General features: G+C 44.2%; 2 long non-coding RNA genes across 2 annotated transcripts; one reads left to right on the plus strand and one right to left on the minus strand.

The window, feature by feature from the left end:
- Nucleotides 1–369: 369 nt before the first annotated feature.
- On the minus strand, nucleotides 370–2,609 carry LOC121661361. Its single transcript, XR_006014938.1, has 2 exons — nucleotides 2,009–2,609; nucleotides 370–1,614 (listed from the first exon to the last, which is right to left on the minus strand). It is a non-coding gene; the product is annotated as an uncharacterized LOC121661361 (long non-coding RNA).
- A 2,655-nt stretch (nucleotides 2,610–5,264) lies between these two features.
- On the plus strand, nucleotides 5,265–13,943 carry LOC121661360. Its single transcript, XR_006014937.1, has 2 exons — nucleotides 5,265–6,222; nucleotides 13,342–13,943. It is a non-coding gene; the product is annotated as an uncharacterized LOC121661360 (long non-coding RNA).
- The last annotated feature ends 1,958 nt before the right edge of the window (nucleotides 13,944–15,901 follow it).

Below are 15,901 nucleotides of genomic sequence, written 5' to 3' on the forward strand. Positions count from 1 at the left end.
TTGTTTGGGTTTTTTTTTTTTGTTTGTTTGTTTGGGGGGTTTTTTTGTTTGTTTTTTAGGGATCTGGACCAAAATAACAGCCAGAAATATGCAGGCCTAATAAGTAACTAGACATTACACATCCTAAAGGAAGTTTACAGGCACAATGAAATGTGACCCAGAATAAGGAGCTCTGCTTGTAAACCCTCTGTCTCGGCCAACTCTCGACAGTAGCACTCTTGCACACTCTGTCAACCAGCAGCCGTCACCAGGCCAAGGGGAGGCACCGAGGACAATTCACCCCGTGCTCCCCAGCATTCCTTGTGCTGCTGCACTGCACAGATGTAGGAGCACCCCGCCCAAGGCAAAGAAAGGAACCAAGTGTCAGGGTTTAAGAGGTGACATTTTATTGAACTTCAGCTGAAGGAGAACAGAAGGGCAACAACGGCTTACGTGTTCAATCACAAAACGCCCCAAGAGGCCTCAGGTACTGGGGCTTAACATCGTTGGCATGAAGACAATTGAGGAAGCTGTAAAATACTCTCCTAGGAAGAAAGGGGCATTCACAGCCCTGTTTGAAGGTTCCCAAATGTTGTCCTCCCTCAGTCAATTTACCCCAAAAGAGTAAGGTTATGGCATTGCTGGCCACACCTCTACCCTGTCAGCTGAATAAATAAATGACAGGAAACTTAGGAAAAGAACCAGACTCCAACGTCCCCATAGGCCTGTGCAGGAATCAACAGCTGTGTCTCTCTGGAAAGACTGGTTGTGACAGACTATGTTGAAAAAAGCTACAAAAGGGACAGAGTTTCCATAGGGACACTTTAACCCAATTTCTCTTGAAAACCCATTGAAGTACCTTGCCTCCAACACATCTCCATGTGTTTTTAAAACACTTGCAGAAGACCTGGATATTCCCTGGCTCACTGACAAGGTGAAGCCAAGATTAACAATCAGTCCTGGGAGCTGCTTCAGCTGACAGCTTAGAGCAGCCCATCCGCGTTCCTCTGTACCCCTCCAAAACAAGGTGATTTGGGGTTGTCCAAATTCCTACGCCTTCGACCACTTAAGGCAAAGAGCTTGAATTTACAAGAAAGGTTGGAAAACACCCCTATACTTAACATAAAGAATTTCCATTTGCTGCAATATTTTCTTAAAACGTGTGCATATTCTTAGTAGAGGTACTGGGTTCCCACCATCTACTGATAAAATTATTTCAGTGGACAAACCTAAGTGTTGAAGAAAAGAATTGACCAGAAGAAAGCCACTCCAAATATGACATAAGTGACAATAAAAGAAGGAGTTAACAATAATGCAACTTCTTTATTCTTACAGTTGAATACTAAATTCTGTAAGCTTTGACCAACTAATCCTTTTAATGTTTTAAACAAATAATCTTCTACTCAATGCTAACGTAACCTACTGTTCAATACTAACTTGAATAATCCTAAAAAAACTAATCCTCTATTTGAAATAAAAAAGCCGGAGTTCATTGATGTTCTCTTGCTGAAACAGACGACTGGTGCCAGGACTCCACTTGCCCCCTGTCAAATTCAGATACTCACTGCTGAATATGTGACAGCTTTTTGTGGAGATACTGCTCCTGCTGTTCATCTCAGAGTAGCTGGGGCTACCCTGTGAAGGAGAATGAAACAAAAATTAGGACATACACACATTTCTGCTGAGTTTAGAATTTGATGTCCTTTGCTTTAAAATACCCTTGACCCAGACTCAGCAGTTACCAAGCCCTGCAGGTCTGGTTTTACTTATGTAAAACACAAAAAATACACATAGTTTGACTCTAGAGATTTTTTCCCTCTGTGAGCTACCACCCTCCTGAGAACATTGCAAACTGAGACACTTGCAATAGAGACCTAAAAATATATTCCAGACAACAGAGAAACTTAACAAGAAGCATTCCCTAAGTTGTTTGTTAGTTTCTAATGTAAACAGTGGTGGAACAAGTAAAAATTAGGAACAAATGAATAGCATGGTGGAAAAACTGCTGGCACAAACTGCACAATCTCACCTGCTGAAGGATCTTTCCAAGGGAACCCTTGCAATTTTGCTTGAGCCCATCTCTCTACAAGCGAGCAAGTAACTCTGGGTTCTCGTAAGTTCTCAGAGCCAGTAAGTGAATCACCCTGTCCCTGTAGGGTCACTGATACACAGCGTTGCACAGAGTCCAGTCAGTGCAAGCTTCACAATTTTCAATTCTGTTTTGCCCCCATCGGACTTGGGAGTCTTCCCCTGCACCCTGGCAGGCATCGCAATTCCTGAAATTTATCTTCTTCTTGCACCTCATGAGTGCAGGCAGAAATGGAGCCCATTCTTGGAGACAGGTAAAGAGGAGAACAGGATGTCAAAGCAGGACTAAGGCAGAAGGAGAGTGGCCACCAGCTGCTGGCTGGACATCACTGGGCTTCTGCTCAATCCTCTGCTTCTTCCTCACCACAGGACTTGTAAAGATGGATGCCAGAGGCCATTTCTGCAACAAAAACCAAATAATAACAAAATCTATCATCAGACTTAGGTTTTGCTGCCATTCTGAAAAAGCAGGCAGTTGTTGAAAACACATCTTTCTTACCTAAAAAGACCTGTCAAACAAGGAAGTACTGCAGCTAAATATGTGCTCTATTTCATTCCTAATTTCTCACCCTCATATTTAGCAAGTCCTTCTCCAAATCTGCAGCTAAAAGGCTTTGGGAGAAAGACACACCCTTCAGCAGCTCTATCAAAGGCTTCCCCAAAATGAGGAGCTCAGGCTAGTTTTCTCTAGGTCCCTGCTTCTGCTTGGACACACCAGGAAAAGACTCAGGTCTTGCTGTCACACACCCACACGATTTACTAAAGCAGACACAAGAAGCCCCTGGTGGGGTGCTGAACAGAGAGCATGGATGATAACAACAGAGAGTAGCCCCAGGGTGGCTGCAGGTGTCATGCCTGATCTTCTCCAGAGGAAACCCTGGATCACAGCCTCTTCCCTACCAAGCACACACTGCTCCCATCCAGGCACATCAGCAGCTCAGAGCACGAGTGCCAGACAAGGCTCTGTGCCAGCCTGCTGACAGAAATCCTGTGGGCACGGAGGCAGGTCGGAAGAGGGTGCTGAGGCCTGCACCGTTTCCTGCTCTGGCTGGAACAGAGCTGGGGAAAAACAGAGCTGTGTCCTCCCTCCTCTATTTAAAGAGACTTCTCTCAGTGGTGGAAGGCTTTCTGTACTTCCCAGTTTGTTGCTCGACATTGCACACATAAAGCACGCATTTCATCTCAGAATGTCTCCAACATTTCACACATGGGATCCCCTGAATCAAAGCGCTGCCTTCAAAGTTGCCTAGAGGGAAGAAACAATATTCCTACAAGTGCATCACCACAGTAATTTGTCCATATTCTAGACTTCCCTAAGATTTCTATTGAAACAGTACCACCGAGATGTGTGTGCATGTTTTAGGTAGTAGATCTGTCTGTCCCCAGATTAAAAGAAGTAAAAGGAACAAAGATGCCCAGAATCAGGAATTCATCTCTTAGAAGCCGAACTAAATCCCACCTTGGGATAAATTTTGATGAGCAGTAAATCTTTAATCAGTTGAAATTCAGTACCAAGACAGACAACAACTTGTGCCAGGGATGCATCCCAGGCCAGATGCACCTGACTGCTGTGCTGGACAGTTCTGAAAAGAAAACTACAGATGCCTTTTACATTTAGGGAGGTACTGGCAAGCACTAGCCTGGACTGCTGCCTTCTGCCCAGTGACATGCCCCAGCAAGAGCCCTAGCACAGGCCTGACTCAACTGCTTCCCTGCAGGGCCAGACTCGCCCTCAGCCTTCCCACGCAGCACCACTGGCTCTATCCAACATGGCCCAAGGCCCTGCCGGGCCTGCTCAAAAGGCCACAGGTGCCCCAGAGACCAAGAGCTGCAGGAGGCCTGACTGCCCTTGCCAACATCACTGCTCTGACAGACGCTGCCAGCAATTTCCAGTGTTTTATACCACACACACACACACACACCTCTCCCTCCCCTCCTGCACTGCAAATACAAAGAGGGGATGCAACACCACAGCTGCAGCTGACCCTGTGCAACTGCACTGCAGGAAGTAAGGGCCCATTCAGGCCTGACCCACCTCGGTGTTCATCTCTTCAGCTCTTCCCCACACCCTGCCCATCTCCTCCTTTTTCTTTCCATCTCCCTAGTTCACATTCACTGTTAAATAACACCTGTACTATTGACTTTGGAATAATGATCTTGCTTGCGTCTTAATTCAGGGAAAGGCTTCTTTTATTAACAAAATCTTTACACCATGGCTATCCACACAGGAGTTAGGAAAAGCAGCACATTAATACCTTCACCAAAATCCAAGGGACACAAGTACTTCAGCTTCCCCAAGTCTTGTCACTTCTTGTTGGACTGCTGAGTCTCCTGCTGCATCCTGGCAGCAACTGGGATTCTAGAACTCCAAAATTTGTCTTTTTGTGGCACCTCATGGATGCAGGGGGAAATGGAGCCAACACTCAGAGACAGGTATGAAGTGGAATGGGATGTGGAAGGCAGCACCAAGGTAGAAGCTGCTGGCTGGACATGCCTGGGCTGCTGGTCAATCCTCTACTTCTTGCTCATCACAGGGCTCATAAAGTTGGAATTTAGAGGCCCAGAGTTTGGATGAGGTTCTGTACTCTTGCCAGGAGCAGCAAAGTCAATTCCATGGTATAGGGGCTCCTGGCACTAAGGCGCCAATAACCTGCAGACAAAACTTGAGTGTTCCTCCTTAATGTGGCAACACTGGGTTGGAAAGAGCTCGGCACTTGTAAATTGCTCTTTGGCTCTTTTCAAAGCCACTAGGGAAGCACTGCACACACAACCTCCAAGCCAACCTTTTTAAAGAAATGCTTAAGAATTAAGATAATAAAAAGAGCTGCCATGAGGAAAAGTCAGCTGAAACAGGAAGGAACAATCAGGATCTTGGTTATGTCTTATTACCACAGGCCTGGGCCTTAGGGTATATCACTGTGTCCCACAGCCATAGGGAGGAGGAGGAGAGAAGATCCAGCAGGCAGGAATTGTGCAGCAAGATTGATCTATTTAATTATTTTACGAACTCTTTTATAGACTTTTTTCTTCATCGTCTAATTGGACAAAGGATCAGCCACCCCTTGGGGTGATTGGCTAAAATCCTAAAACATCCATTGTCAAAATATTTTTCTACTATACCATAAACAAGACTTTTCAAGGTTGCAGGTGGCTTGGTTGTTTACATACCCTGCTACCTCTTCTGTGAAAGAGAAAAGTCTCTCACAGACTTAGAAAATAGCAACAAAATCCTTGCTAGCAGCATTTTTGTATCTACAATGTCTCTCTGCTTTTCATTGGGGTTTTCTGACAAGCTTAAAAACACCATGATCCTTTATATTCTTTATTAGCTTACACTGCCACTGTGTACACACACTAGTCCTGTTAAAGCTCAGACCTTCTTGCCAATCTGGACTTCCACCATCTACTGATAAAATTATTTCAGTGGACAAACCTAAGCCTTGAAGAAAAGCGTTGACCAGAAGAAAGCCACTCCAAATATGATATAAACAACAAAGAGAGAAGGACTTAACAATAGTGAAATTTGTTTATTCTTAAAGTTCAACACTAACTTCTTTAAACTCAGATGAAGTAATCCTACGTTTTTTGATGAGACTGACAGCTGGTCTGGGGGGTCTTACAGAATCAGACCTGAAACCGGTCAGAATTTACCCGTAAGAATATTACAGTGAAACTCTGTAGCTTTAGTAAAACCCACTGAGAAAGCCAAGAAGATGTTCTGGACACAAGGGAAGGATGTTCTTGCTATGGGACATTGAGAGTGTACAAGGAGAACTTGTAGATAATACGTAGCAACTATACTTTTGCTTGTATAGCTGATTGTTTTTCTGCCTGAATGGTCATTGTTTGTTAGACAGCCTTGTCATGGCTTGTTAAGCAGCCAATCTTAAATTAGGCTACAGCCTTTGCAAAGAGGTATAAGAATAGCAGTAGAGAAAATAAAAAATCTTTCTAACTTTCTCGACTATGGATTCCGACTAGTGTGGCTTTTATGTCCACCTCAACTACAGCCACATGTGGTGACCCTGAGATGTGATTCAAAGAGCCTGCCTGCAGAGCTGGAAGCCTGCGTGGAGAGCAGGGGAAGCAGATTCAATGGAAAGAAAGTAGCAAGGAGAGCTACCGAGATCCAGATCGGACTGCAACCTTTTAAAGGTGAGCCTGTTGATAACAGAATGGGAGCAAATACATCCCAAGAGGAAAATCCAAGAGTTAATATATGGATGTCGATGTTAAAATGACGTGGCATAAAATATGATAAGCTGATATTGCAAAGACTGTTGCTTTGGTGTAAAAATCAAGGAATAGAGACCACATGCATCAACGCTTTTACTATCCAACTTGGGAAGCAGTAGGATGGCGTATTCTTGACCATGCTTCTAAGGGAGATTATACTGTTAAGAATTTATGATGACATGGAGGCTAGTTTTAGACACTTTGAAAGAACTGAAAAAAGAGCAGGACACTGCAGCTGCCCTGGCAGAGAGAACAGACACAGCTAATGCTGATGGGACTGAAAACATTGCAGTGGGAGGGGTAGGGGGGCACAGGCCGGTGAAGAAAGATCTGTATTGTTTCCAATACCCAAGCTGCGGAGGGCTTTGCCTCCTTCCTTTTTGGGTCCTGCTTCTCGATCTGCTTCTACCCCGCCCCGTCCCTACAAATCCTTTTGATCTACCTTTACCACCCACCGGGTGGGGTGACAGTGATGGGAGGGGTCAGAATGAGAGTGTGCCATCAGCACCCCCGCTGCCCGCTGCCGCACCCCCACTGTCTGCTGCTACTAATCCTTTTGTACAAAGTGCAAAAGAATCTGTGCCAGGGGTTCAAAATGATAGCCTGCTTTGCAACCCGTATCTGTAGCTCAGGGTAGGCGAGATCCTGCTGCTGTTTGGAGAGATATCAGGCTCACAGCTTTATCTGATAAAGATTTTGAAGCAGCAGAAAAACTTTAAATCATTTGGCAATCACCAAATTCAAAAGAGCCACTAGACTCTGTAAATTCTGCTTTCCCGGTTATCAGAGGCAGGTGTCAAGCGCCGGATCAGCATGTTCCATTTAACTGGCAGGTATTATCTGAGCTACGCCAGCTTGCTACTAATTACGGTTTGGGATCCCCGGCTGTCCTGGGTTGCAGTGTATTCTATCACCATCCCCATCAGCTGTTGAAACCAGGTGGGGCAGTGTTTCCTTGCCTCCTCCCCCAAGACTATCTTTCTGTTAATTGCCCACCACTGTCCTGCCGCCTGACTCAGAGATAACTCCCTCTGGACCATCTTCTGTTAATGAGCCTAATCAACACTTGGCCTCATGACTCAATACCCCATTGTGAGATGCTCCACCCAGAGGGAGGAACCAAGCATCCCATCGTGGATATAATCTGGGACTCTGAACACCAGAAGCAACCCTTCCCACTGGATTTCCAGAGGACAGGAGCTACACAGCCACCACTGGACTTTCTGAGGAAGAGCAGACTCTTTTACTACAGGATCACTGCTTCAGAGGACTGCAGCCACCATTCTACCAGACTGCTACCACCACCCTGCCTAACAGGGTGTCAGGTTGTACCTTGACTCTGTCAGTTTGAACCAGTGTTTTCTTTTACTTTTTTTTTTCCTTTTCTTTAATTTCCATTAAATTGTTATTCTGACTTGGTGCCTCCCACTGGTTTGTTTTCGAACTAGTACACTGGCTGTGACCAAAATGCTGAAATTCATAACAAGTGAAGAGTTAACTCCCTTTGATTTAAAGCAGATTGCTAGATTGCTTTGTACACTGTTCAGTATACCGTGTTTGAAACTGAGTGGAGGGCTTCTTGTGAAGAGACTGCTTTAAATAATGTGTGATTGCCACTAGTTGATCCTTGATTTGGTGCAGGTTTACCTCAATTAATGGGGTTGCATCCCGTGGATGAGCCTCAGCTGCAGGCTCGCCTGCACCCTTTGATCCTAGCACAGTCCCGTGACCATGCTTTGCAGGCTCTGTTTAAAGTAGCGAGTATGTCAGCTCCTGGGAAAAGCTACACAACTATCAAACAGAGCCCTAATGAGACTTTTATGGCCTTTTTAGACCTTCAGGACACGATAGGAAAACAAATTGTAGATGCATATGTAAAAGAGGCTTTAATTTTGCAAATGGCACGAGACAATGCAAATGAGGAATGCAGGAAAGCTATCGACTTACTACATATGAAAAAACCTTCATTGAATGATATGATTAATGCATGTGCAAAAATTGGAGCTGCACCACATCAAATGGCTATGCTAACTGAGTCTGTTACTACAGCTGTTACAGCAGCTATCAAAATGACACATAACTGTTTTGGCTGCAGACAGCCTGGTCACTTTAAATCTCAGTGCCCACACAGAACTCTGTCCTCCGGAGAAACTAACAAAGTTGCCAACAACAGAGCAGCTCAGGGAGCAGTTCTGTGTAACCAATGTGGTAAACTGAGACATTATGCAAAACAATGTAAATCCCCTTTCCATACCAATGGGCAGCCACTGAAAAATCAGGGAAACTATTCACGGAACACGAGGGGACGGCGCGTGCAGACAAAAATACTTCCCCAGGAACCGCTGTGCCCAGCACAGGTTTATGAGACCAGCTTGCCGGCGGAACAAAAGGCTCAGCAGGGATGGATGTTTGCACCGCTGACACAGTGATTATAGACTCTCCTGCAGTTCATAAAGTGCCTTTGGATGCACATGGACCTATAGGGCAAGATTGAAGTGCTTTGCTAATGGGAAGATCCAGTGCTACTTTGCAAGGGATTTTTGTGCATCCAGGAGTGATTGATGCAGACTTTACAGGACAAATATGTGCAATGGTTTCTACAGCCACTCCTCTTGCAGTCATACCTGCTCAGACTCGTATTGCTCAACTTGTACCTTTCAAGTTTCGTGTTCCCAGGACCGGACTTAAAAAGAGAGGAGACCAAGGCTTCGTTTCTACTGGCGTGCCTCAAGTTTTTTGGACTCAACAACTTTCTGAGCAGAGACCGCAACTGATTTGTGAGCTAACACTGAAAGGAGCACAGCCACAGACTGTTAAGATCAAAGAGTTGATTGATACGGGAGCAGATGTCACGGTGATTTCACATCACGACTGGCCAAACTCGTGGCCTGTCACTGCAGTGGGAAATTCAATTGTGGGTCTTGGGGGAATGACACAAAGTTATTTAAGTACACATTTTGTGCTCATAAAAATTCCAGACAACCAGGTTGCTACATATTGTTCGCCCATATGTGACTGCTGTGCCTCTAAATTTATGGGGATGTGACGTTTTGGCCACTTGGGGAGTTACAATTGGCTTAAATTTTTAATAGGGGCCATTGTGCAGGGCGGTTGCCACCCAGTAACACCCCTACGATGGGTAACGGCATAATGGTCCCTAACACAACAGAAACTTGCAGCCCTAAGCAATTTAGTTGATGAGCAGCTATTGCAAGGGCACATAGAGCCATCTGTCAGCCCTTGGAATACTCCTGTATTTGTGATTCAAAAGAAATCAGATAAATGGCGAGTGGTGCATGATCTGAGATGGATTAATGCAGTCACGGAAAGAATGGGTGCACTGCAACCAGGCATGCCATCTCCTACCATGATTCCTATAACATGGGACATTTTAGTTGTTGATTTGAAAGACTGCTTCTTTACAATTCTCTTACATCCTGATGATAGACCAAAATTTGCATTTTCAGTACCGACTGTTAACAATGCTGAACCTGTAAAACAATATCAATGGAAAATTTTACCACAAGGTATGAAAAAGAATCCAACTATTTGTCAAATGTATGTCGCCCAAGCTCTGTGGCCTATCAGAGAACAATTCCCTAACAGTTATTGCTATCACTATATGGATGACATATTGATAGCATCTCCTTGCAAACAGGATTTGCAGAACATACAGCCAGAGCTTTTAAAGGCTCTTCACAAACAGATTACAGATTGCACCAAAAAAAAATCCAAACAGAAGCACCCTGGAAATATTTGAGATTAAAAATATTTGAACATACCATATGCCCTCAATCTGTTCAGTTTGACACTACAGTGCACACTCTAAATGATGCACAGAAATTGCTAGGAACCATTAATTGGCTGCGTCCCTATTTAGGATTCACCGCTGCACAATTTTCTCCTTTGTTTAATATATTAGCAGGAGATTCAGATTTAAACTCACCAAGACAGATTACCCCTGAAGCTCAACAAGCCTTAGATAAGGTGCAACAAGCTATTTCCATTCACTGTGTGTACTGTGTGGACCCTGACATTGATATCATTGTTTTTGTTGTAATTCCAGAATTTCATCCAACAGGTATTATTGCACTGGTCTGATCATTGGTCTGATCATTGGTCCCCTGACCCACTGCATATTCTAGAATGGTTGTTTTTATCTCACAAACCTAAGAAAAAACAGTCACTACAGTTTTTTAATTGATTGCTCAGTTAATTATTAAATGTAGAAACCGATGCCTGCAAATTGCTGCCAAAGATCCTGCTAAAATTACTATTCCTATTCAGCAAGGTTATTTTGAATGGTCCTTGGCCAATAGTTCCACACTGCAAAGCGCACTGCAGAACTACACAAAGCAAATTGATTACCATTTTCCCAGACATAGATTATTATAATCACTGAATACTACCCCATTACCAGCAAAACCAAAATTAAGTCATACTCCTGTAGATGGGCCTACAGTATTTACAGATGGGTCAGGAAAGACAGGAACAGCAATTGTCACCTGGAGAAATGAGGACAGATGCCAGACTTTGCGGGATCAGGGTACTGGATCCACACAATTGCTCTAATTAAAAGCAGTTACTGTGGCCTTTCATCATTTTAATGAGCCTTTTAACCTAATTGTTTACTCAGCTTACGTTGCAGATGTTGTACAATGAGTAGATTATTCCCTTTTGAAAAAAGGTAATAATGCTGAATTGTTTCTTTTGCTAAAAGCTTTATGGACAGCTGTTTTGCAACGCATTTATCCTTTTTATGTTTTGATTATTAGGAGCCATACAAACCTACCAGGATTTCTTGCAGAAGGTAATGCTTGTGCTGATGCATTAGCTAATCCTGTTTGGGCAGTTCCTCAGCCAGATAAACTAGCCCAGGCTAAAACATCTCACACCTTTTTTCATCAAAATGCGCGCACACTGTGTAAACAGTTTTCACTAACACCTACAGAAGCTCGTGCTGTTGTTAGTGCCTGCCCAGATTGTTATAACTTTAGTGGACCTTTACCCTTAGGAGTAAATCCCCGTGGTCTTTTGGCCCTACAGCTTTGGCAGACTGATGTCACACACATTTCAGAATTTGGTCGCTTTAAATATGTACATGTATCTATTGACACCTTTTTCTCTGTTGTTTGCTTCTGCTCATGTTGGAGAAAAGGCCCATGATGTAATTTTGCACTGGCAGCAAGCCTTTGCTGCTTTAAGCATACCTGCCTGTGTGAAAACTGACAATGGGCCAGCCTTGCCTCTCAAAAAGTTAGGAACTTTTTACATTTGTGAAGCATCTCTCACAAATTTGGTATTCCTCATTCTCCCACTGTCAGGCTGTTGTTGAGTGTGCTCATCACACACCTAAAACTGTTTTAGAAAAACAAAAAGGGAGAATGCAAGGGGAAACCCCACAGTCCAGACTTTTGAAAGCTATAGTTACCATAAATCACTTGACCATACCAGCTCATTCAAACAATCCCTCAATTTTAAATCGTTATTATTCCTCGCAGTCCACCAGTGGAACACATTTGCCTCAAGCTGAAGTATGGGTAAGGAATTTGCTTACCAGCCAGTGGGAAGGCCCCTGGGACCTTGTCACTTGGGGGCGGGGATACGTTTGTGTTTCCACAGATACTGGACCACGGTGGGTGCCAGCAAGGTGTGTGCGTCCTGATTTGCGGCAGAATATCCCACCTCCTGTTCAGGCAGATCCTGAGGATAACAGCAACACAGGCTGATGACCTTGGCAGGGTAGTTCGAGCTACCTCTGACCAGAGAAAGCATTGAGCACCGATGACCAAGGAGGACTCTATTGCACTGTATATCCCTGCAATCAAGGGGTGTTGGCTTGCACTGGGATGTACTGGAGTGCAAATGGCAACGAACAACAGAAAATGCAGGTGCCAATATGGTACTTGTCAGTTTTGCTGAGCTTAGTGCCTGCTTTTTCTGCTTGGCCTGTCAGTCAGCTGAGAACCAATGTGTGGGATACCCTGGCTAATGACACAGGGCAAGATACTCTGTGCTTATTAGACACTGCTATTCCTGACAATCCTTTTTCTACCTGCCTTGTTGGCTTGCTGATAGATGGCTGGCCAAAGCCTAGGACAGTTAGCAAGCTTTTACAATCACGCAGTCACGCTGATGCTTGGGATCAGTGGGCTTCATACCTTCCCCGTGCAACTCTTGAGCCACAAGAAACAGAGTTTTTAGGACCTGTGAAAATGGACCTTTGTGTTAAGTTTAATTACTCTAGATCTGATCACTCCAAAGCGCAAGATGTTTCTCCTAACCAACCCATATTTGCAAATGAAATGCCTGGTGCAATTCCAGTTCACCACATATTTCACACTCTACTACTGTTCCTCTAGCTTTGCCACCAGGGGTGTTTTTTATTTGCAGAGACCGAGCATGAGCTGTGATTCCATCACACATCAAGGGAGGTCCTTGCAGCTTAAGACAACTCTGACTGTTAACACCTAACACATCTATGATTTTACAGCATAAACCACGGAGGGGAAAACGTAGCATCCATGCATTTGCCCCTGATTGCAATGGCAACACTAAATTTTGGCCATCAGGTACTCGATGGGCTGTTTCCTTCCTTTCTCAACAAGTAGCAGCTGCCAAACCATTGGGACTGTTAAACAAGTTAGGATGTTGCTTAGCTCGGCAAACTAACGCTACTTCATTTGCTTTAGCTGGATTATTATCAGATGTTGGTTCAGTAAGGCACGCTACACTGCAAAATAGAGCTGCCATTGATTTTTTGTTATTAGCACATGGACATGGATGTGAAGATTTTGATGGAATGTGTTCTATAAATTTGTCTGATCATTCAAGATCTATTCATGCCCACATCAAGGAATTACAAACAAGCGTGCCAAAATTGCGTGAAGAATCAGAATCTGATTGGGTCAATAGTTTGTTTGGCAATTAGCAAATTGCAGGATGGGTCAAAAATCTGCTTAAAATTGGATGCCTGATCCTATTGGTAATTTTTTGCATCCTGCTCACTGTGCCATGTTTATTGTCTTTTTTGCAAAGGGCCCTGCAAAAGTCAAGAAACACTGCCTTTGTAATACAAAGAAAGGGGGGACCTGATGAGACTGACAGCTGGACTGACTATCTCACAGAATCACACCTGAAACCAGTCAGAATTTTCCTGGGAGAATACTACAGTGAAACTCTGCAGCTTTAGTAAAATCCACAGAGAGGGCCAAGAAGATAATCAATGAGAGAAGATGTTCCGGACACAAAGGAAGGATGTTCTTGCTATGGGACATTGAGAGTGTACAAGAAAGAATGTGTGGATAATATGTACAAACTATTCTTTTGCTTCTATAGCTGATTGTTTTACTGTCGCGATAGAGGGGAAACCCAGACGCTCAATATGAGTGATCAGCAGGAATCTGATTTATTGATTGTACCAGAACTCCTTATATACTAACAATAATAGGCTCATGCATATTCGTAACGGCGCATTCTAAGTGGTTCACGTCGACTAAGCTGATTCTAAACCCCTCCTTAGACCCCCTTTCGTGGTCAGCAGTTCTGCCTTTTTCCCTGGCCTTCTAACCACAGATGTCCATTGTTTTGCTGCCAAAACCTAACCTTGCTGGCTCTGCAAATAAACCCATAGTTCAGCAATAAGACTCAATGGTGGTTCAGTTACTGAGCAAGATACATGTAGTATTCTGTAACTTCAGTTGTTACACAGGATGTGTGGTGCATTGTCTTATGAGACCTTGCTCAGCTAGCTGCAAGGGTCTATGTGCCCATTATCACGTAGCCAGCTTCTCAGATCAGTAAGCTGCAAAGAATCTGTATATCCCGAATCTATATTTTACTGCTTGAATGGTCATTGTTTGTTAAGCAGCCAATCTTAATTAGGCCACAGCCTTTGTGAAGAGGTATAAGAATAGCAGTAGAGAAAATAAAAAATCTTTCTAACTTTCTTGACTATGAATTACGACTAGTGTGGCTTTTATGTCTGCCTTGACAACAGCCAAATAACCTAAGTCTTGAAGAAATGAATTGACCAGAAGAAAGCCACTCCAAATATGATATAAATGACAAAGACAGAAGGACTTAACAATAGTGAAAATTCTTTAGTCTTAAAGTTCAACACAAACTTTTTTAAACTCCAATGAACTAATCCTACGTTTTTAACAAATAATCTACTGCTCAATGCTAAGAGAACTTACTGCTCCTTACTAACTTAAAAATTCCTACAATAACTAATCTTCTATTTGAAATAAAACATCCGGAGTTCATAGGTTTTCATAGGCTGAAGCAGATGGCTGGTGCCAGGACTCCACCTACTGCTTATCAAATTCAGATATTCGGCTCTGGCTATGTGACAGCTTTTTGTGGAAGTACTGGCACCTGCTCCTCATCTCAGAGTAGCTGGGGCTACCCTGTGAAGGAGAAATAAAAAGAAAATTAGGATATGCAAACATTTCTGCAGAGTTTAGAAGCTGACGTCCTTTGCTTTAAAAAACCCTTGCAGCAGACTCAGCAGTTACCACACCCTGCAGGTCTGGTCTCACACATACCTGTTGTATCTGCTGATAATCTGCTAGGATGCGATGAAGCAGCATCTTCAAGAAAAAAAACATAAAGAACATTTCATTACCACCATAAAATGCAAACATATGTAAACCACTAAAAATACACTCAGGTTGACTCTAGAGATTTCCTTCTCTGTCAGCCACCACTCTTCTGGCAGGTTTGCAAAAAGAAATCCCCAACTCCCAGCATCACCCAAGATCTGCAATTAAGCCTCTGCTCTAAGACTCTGCCTGGGACACCTCTCACCTCACTGTTTGCTCAACCCTCAAGCAGGGTTTCTTGGACAGGGTCTTGCAAAAATCGCACCCAGCCCAAGAACTGTCTGAGCATATATGCCAAGTCCACAGTTTCCCTTTGTCTCACTGGTAGCCGTACCAGGGAATCCAAGACACTGCTGTGATGAAGGACAGTCTTCACCTGTCGCAATGACCGCCACAGACCACTGCCCAGGCTAGGCTCCTGCGGTGTGCGACAGGAGTGGGGAGCAGCTGGAGGCTCCTGGCTTTAAAGCTGCTCCTCAGGAGTTCAGCTCTGCCCAGGGGAGCTGAAGCTCCAGGCGCAGTGGCTGTCAGCAGTCCTGAGGAGGGAGAGGATAAAAAGTAGCAAGGAGCCTTACCACAGGGGGTAAGCCAACTTTATTGGAGGCAACTCACAGGGGACAAGCCTGGAGCAGCTCCCGGGAACCTCTTATAAAGGGAGGTGTTACAATGGGGATGGCTTAACTGGGGACCAATAGAAATCTCTAAGGGAGGGATATGGACAAGGATAGACATTTCCTTGGGCCAATAGCCTCAAGGGGAGGAGGGAAAGGTATCACATGCCCCAAGGGGGCCTGGAGGTTTAGGGGATTTCCAAAGGGGGAGGTATCTAGAGGGGTAGGGTCTCGGGGGATTGATGGGGACCATATAAGGGTAAATTGGGAGGTTTCAGATGATGGACACTGGACCTTCGGGAACAACAGGAGGGGTTTGGGTGATTGATAGGGAAAGAGCTAGAACAAGGGGAGGAGAACAACCACGTAGGGAGCACCGGG

The sequence above is a fragment of the Corvus kubaryi genome, unplaced genomic scaffold (assembly GCF_017639235.1).
Source record: "Corvus kubaryi isolate FWS band 111438036 unplaced genomic scaffold, C.kubaryi_AGA036_p1.0 37148, whole genome shotgun sequence".
NCBI lineage: Eukaryota > Metazoa > Chordata > Aves > Passeriformes > Corvidae > Corvus > Corvus kubaryi.